Source organism: Priapulus caudatus, unplaced genomic scaffold (assembly GCF_000485595.1).
Source record: "Priapulus caudatus unplaced genomic scaffold, Priapulus_caudatus-5.0.1 Scaffold853, whole genome shotgun sequence".
Classification (NCBI taxonomy): domain Eukaryota; kingdom Metazoa; phylum Priapulida; class Priapulimorpha; order Priapulimorphida; family Priapulidae; genus Priapulus; species Priapulus caudatus.
Genome location: NW_014577914.1, coordinates 124,544 through 130,959, shown reverse-complemented (window position 1 = coordinate 130,959; position 6,416 = coordinate 124,544).

The window sequence follows — 6,416 nt, the reverse complement described above, 5'->3', positions numbered from 1 at the left end:
CGATGAAATCCATATTTTAATGTGTCTTACTATCAATTCCATGTCCGTTGGCGTACATGAGCGAAAGAAGCACATGGAGGGACTCCTAGTTCCTCACCACCAACGGGGTTCTGTTCTTGTCTGAAACCCCGTAAAGGGTACTTCTTGAAACCCCGGTATTTGCTCCCCCAATTACCCGCATTGGCTCCCCAAACTTTCGTGTGCAGACAGCATGTATTGAATTCCCAGAAACCAAACCCAAGGGGAAAACCGCACCAGCCTTCTCGCTCTCAGCATTATATACTCCGGCCCGCAGGACCGTATTAACACCCCCGTCCGGCGCGCACCGGTCGAATCAATATGGGCCTAACGAACCACTCCCCGCGCCAGACGCGCACATATGCTACATGCCTTAGCATGGTGTGGTCCCAGATTCCTCAGAATGGCAAAGCTCGTGCAGTATAATCTCTAGGGAGCCATTAAGGCAAACCCGTATCCCAGACGGGTGCGTGACCACCAGCACAATTGCACGAAAACCGCTTGCCCAGCAACGTCCGGCGGCGCCGCTGACTGGCAACGTTTGGGTCGACGGTTTGCCGAACTGGCCAACTAGAATTTTCCATTCGGCCGTGTTTTTACCTTACGCTTTCGACTTAAAAGCCGGGGCGGCTGGGCGCACGGCTGGGGGGGGGCTGACACACAGTGTGCATGCCGGTACAAAATCTGAGTTCATAACAATATTCACATTACGCTCTCAGCATTCCGCGCGACCGGAATGGTCCGACGCGCCGACTGCCTCTGCCCCCCGAGACCTGCCGAATCCCCCCAGCTATGAGTGGCTAGAAAGTGCTCCCTCCGGCGGCGACATGGCGACCGCTGCCAACGGCTTTGCGGTTCGGACCGTTGGGTGTGATGCGCGCAATAGGAAGTTTCGTCTTCCTTCGGCCGTTTACTTACGTTTCGACCTGAAGAAGGCCGGGGCAGGGGGCCGCTGGGACAGCCCCACGCGTGGTGGCATCCGGGGTAAAAAGCTGATTTAATGTATTATTACGTATAAAATATTCGACTCTCGGCCTCTTTCAGGCCATTCGCGACGCGACGATTCCCCCCGGAAATCCCTCCCAGCTATGCTTAATGGTATGGGGCGGGGAATGGGCCGGCAACGGGTCTGGTCGACAGTTGACTGCGGCAATTTTAGAATTTCCCTTCGGGGCCGTTTTGATTATTAACGTTTCGACTGGAAAGGCCCGGGGCGTGCAGGCTACGGCTACGACAGCACTGTGGTCTGTTTGTCGTTGCCCATCCACGGGGTAAAATCTTGCATTATTAAAAATAATTGCAACTTCGCCTCAGCCGCATCGTGGGCTGCGCGCGACCGAATTCCCCGGCGAACGAAAATCCCAGCTAATGCGTTAATTGTATGGGGCGCGAATGGCTGCGCGCGCTTGTGCACACGTTGGCGACCGACGCTTGGCGCCCGTGAAACAGAACCGTGGGACTGGCTTAACACCAATAGACATTTTCCTTTCCGCGCCCGGTTCTTTATACGACCACGTTTCGACGTGACAGCCGGCGGGCACAGCGGGGGAGCGCGAAGAAAAGCGTAGGGACATTGGCACGTAGTGATTGCCATGTGTTCTGTACAAAATCTGCATTTATACAAATAGTTCAAACTTCGCTTCTCAGCACCTCCCTCCGCGCCACACCCTCTCCCCCCTCCACCCTCGCGCGACGATTCCCCGAATCCCCAAGCTACTGCTAATGTAATTGGGGCGACATGGCGTGTGTGCGCCTGCGCCAACGTTGGGTGTCCGGGACCGGGGTGCCGGTCGTTTCCCTCCCCTCCTCCTTCCGCGTTGACTGGCAATAGAAATTTCTCGCTTCGGCCGTTTTTTTATCTACGTATTCGACCTGAAGAGCCGGGCCGGGGTGCGCAGGGCGTGTGCTCTCGCGGTGGGGCGGGGGTGCTGACCAGCACCCCGTTTGGTTGGCATGGTAGATTAAAACTAAGGAAGCTGATATTAGGAAAATAGTTTCACTTCGCTCTGCGCAAGCATTGCGGCGGTGGGGGGTCGGCCGAGCGGACGGGATCTTCCCCGAGATCCACGGGTAGCTAATGTTATGGGCGCCGTCGGCATCGGGCCGCCGCGGCGCAATGGTACGGGCCGGCTGGCCTGCAAAAGTTGCAGCGCTGGCGGCGTCCGCGGCCCGGACCGCGGCTTGGACGCCTTCCGACCAGAAAGGCGGCGGGGGCCTGCAGGCGGGCCGGCGGGGGAGGGGGCGGGCGCGCCGGGAAAAGCGGGAGGAAGGGGCCGGGCGTGGGGGGGGGGGGGGGGGCGGGGGGGAAGGGAAGAAAAGCAGGGGAGCGGGGCGGGGTTTTTAACATTTCTTATTTTTTTCTCTTGACTTTGTGTTTCCCGCCCCGCCCCCCCCCCCCCCAGACGTTTTGACTGGCAAAATAGGGGAATTTCCCTTTCCCTTGGCCCGTTTTTTTCTTTAGTACGGGTTCCGCTTGACCGTTGACAGCCGCGGGCAGGGCTAGACAGGGCAATTCTGTCGTCGCATGGTCGGAGTAACGAAATCTGATTATAAAATTCTAAAGAGATATTGCACTCTCGCCACTCCCCAGCCAGATAAATACTAGACCAATGTTCCCCCTCCAACGGGGTCGCAACCGGCCGACGAAGTTCCCCCGCCAATCCAGCCTACTTCAGCTAATGTACTGGATGGGCGCGGTCGCGGGTAGCGAATTTGGAGCGCTAGTGCAAACGTGTGTCGTCGCCCCTCGGGATCCACGGTTGCCATGTACTGGCCGGACCCCATGATACTAAAGGAATTTCCTTCGGGCCGTTTTTATCACGTGTTCGTCGGGGACTGAAGCGCGGGGCAGGCTGAACCAGGCGGACGTGTGCCATGGTAAAATCTGATTTAGATTAAAAAGTACGTAACAAGTGAAAATATTCACCACTTCGGGTTGGCCATCTGCTCTCCAACTTCAGCGCGATCGTTCCTCTATCCTCCGCTGCGACGATTCCTCCCGGACCCATCCCCAGCTATGGCAATCATTTATCGTCCCGCTGACAGCGAGTGTTGGGGCAACTAATCTCCCAGCCCGGGCTGCAGGAAAAGCGTTGCACACGGCCCTAATTGGTCGGAACGGCGGCGCCGTGTTGGACCTGCGCATAGAATTTTCTCTCGCGCCGTTTTTATTACGTTTTCGACTGAAAGCCGGGCATTGATGGGGGCTCTGGACAAGCACCGTGTTGATGTCGTAAACCTTATAAAATCTGAGATCTTATTGATAAAAGGTTCACTTCGCTCCCGAAAGGGCCTAAATCAATCATGCCATCCACCCTCCCTCCACCCGATTTTCCGTCTTGCACTCGCGGCTTCACGCGGACTGATCCTCCCCCCGAATCCGCAGCTATGCTAATCGTCATCGGATAACGGGCGGCTAGGTGAGGTCAATGGAATCCCCAAACAGGAGCGAATTGGCCGCCACCGCGCCCACCGCTTGCAACACCGGTTCGGTCGAGCGGGCCGCTTGACTGGGCAAGATAGAATTTCCTTCGGCGTTTTGCTTATTGTACGCGTTCCGGGACTGACGCCGAAGCCGGGCCGCAGGGCTGACAGCACCGTGTGCATCGGGGTTTTGGTTAAAACAAATTCTCATATCTTTAAAGAAAAAACAATATTTCACTTCGCTCTCAGCATCCTCGCGCCGCTCCGGACGCGATTTCCCCGGACATTCCCCACGCTATGGCTACACTCGTATGGAGCGAAGGGAAAAAATGGCCCGCCGCTCCGGCACCCACGGCGCTGCAACGTTGGCTCGGGATTGTGACTAGGCAATCTTATTGATAGGAATTTTTGCCTTCCGGCCCCTTTGTTCTTTAATACCGTTTTTGGACGCTTGACCTCGAAGCGGGGCACAGGCTGGGTCTGGGACAGCACCCGTGGTTTGTGCATACGCCTCGTAAAATCATGACCACATATATAAAAATGATTCACTTTCGCGGCTCCTGCAGCATCGGCGCGGACGCCCGAATTCGCCCCCGATATCCCAGCCATTGCTAATGGTATATGGGCCGAGAATGGATCCGCTCGCGCGCCCTGTTGCAACGATTTTGGTCGACGCGGTTGACTGCCGCAAAAGTAGAAACTTTCGCTTCGGCCGTTTTTGATACCGTTTTCAAGCCACAACCTGGACTAGAAATCCCCGGGCGGTCCCGGTGTCTGGAGGGGAAGACTACAGGAATCAGTGCCGTTCTGGACAGCCACGTGTGCGCATGTTAAAGTCAACAAAATCTGATACTTCATCAAATATAAACAATATCACTTCGGCTCTCCAAGCACGATGCCGTGGTCCCCTCCACCCCTCGCGCGACGGATTCGCCCCGAGAATGTTCCGCAAGAGCTATAGCTTAACTGTGATGGGCCGGAATGGCCCGCCTTGCAACGTTGACCGTCGCGTGAAGTCTGACTCCGCCCGATGACGGGACCGTCTGACTTGCCAAAAAACTTTAGAATCCCGCTTCGCGCCGTCCTCTTTATGTTATACGTTTTCAAAGGTCCTCTGGAAGGCCGGGACAGGTGCGGTGGCTGATACAGCACCGTGCACCCGTCGCTGGGTGGTAAAAATCTTGATATAACAATATTCACTTCCGCTTCTCAGCAGTCCCCTCACCGCTCCCGTCGCGCGCGGACCGCCGGTCGCTCGCCAGCTCCCCGCCTCTCCCACCGCCGCGTCCGGCGGCCCTGCACTGCCCATCAATAATTACCTTGAGTTCGGGGCGACGAATTCCCTTCCCCCGATCATCCCACGCCTATGCCTAATGCTGCTAATCGGTGCGAATGGTCTTGGCAACCACCCCCGCCTGCAACCGTTGTGTCGACGTATAGACTGGGCAAATAGAAATTTCCTTGTTCCTCTTCGGCCCCGGTTTATTTATCACGCGTTTCGACTGCGTAGTAACTAGTAGTATAACCGTCAGCAAATAGGAACGCACAAGATTCATATGATTGCAACGCATACTAACCCATGTGTATCTGTAGTTCCTTCAATTACAACGTGTGCATAATATGGGACTCGTTCTAATGCTACGGAGGGTAACGCATTATATATAACATAATAATTATTATATACTTGACATTGGGCATAACATCGCGTAATAATATGGAATCACGAATACTACATAATATAGTGACTTACACATTACACACATAGTTAATTATACACAATTACAGAATTATACACATAGTGACTTGCACGCATTATTATATTTTATGTACGTGTTTATTAGACATGCGAATTTTACAGCGGTTTACACTATAAGGACGATAACGAGATAAAATAACCTAATTAACACAAATTGTAGCAAGCGTTTTCGTAACAATGTGTAATATAGTAGCAGGGGCAATGTCCACAGATAGCGAATGCCGCTCAGTCACGACACCGTGCGTAATAAACACAACTCAATGTTTTTTCAATACCATTTACATATAATGGATTTTTACGAATAAGTACGTTAGTGGATTACACTAGTGGAGAACGATGCAGGGAGACCTAGCTGCATTGTGCTCTAATTCAGAAGTGTGCATGGTCGCTTGAAAACACTATATAGATATAGAGAAGAGATGGAAAGTAGAATATGCGTACATCGAGGCAAATTTAACAAGTAGTACAAGTCCCACAAGAACACATATACCTTTTAGAGTCTCCAGATTAGAGGCGCGAATAACATCATTGACAGGCGATAATAATAGAACATAAGTGTGATAGGTAATGATAATTTAGAGCAGCCGAACAGCAACAATTGTTTTCGCGACAGCACATACGGTAATATATCGCGCAGTTTAGCGGGTACACGCGTGCTGCCGTGGTTGGCGAGCAACCCTACCTCCCTGTCTGCATAAGTGGCGGCAAATGTTTGTCTCAACAGTAAGCAACAGTGAGCAAATGCTTAGAGTGAGCTACGTGGTCTCACTTGCTTCGAATACAATGTCCACGTCGGCACGATTGCAACTGTCGCGCTCTATGACCGGAGTATTATAGCCGTATGCACACAGGCACAGCAATGAGCTCTATGATTACCATGCTACTGTGTGGACATCTGATATCATTATAATAACACAATAATACAATATAACAGCAAGTATAACGCTCTTTACGATAACGAGGTACATGCAACAGCAGAAAAACGCATAGAAGCCGTTTCATAATGATTCCATCAATAAGTGTATAACTCCAAGTATAAGTGTAAGACGATAAACACGACGCATACGTCAGGTAAATACGGTAGGGGATTTTTCTTGCGACAATATATCTCTGTCATTCATCGACAAGCCCACACGCCTCCTACACACGATACCTGACATATCGTACATATAGCTAACATACACTACGCGTGACACATGCATTCACGCGTTTGATAGAT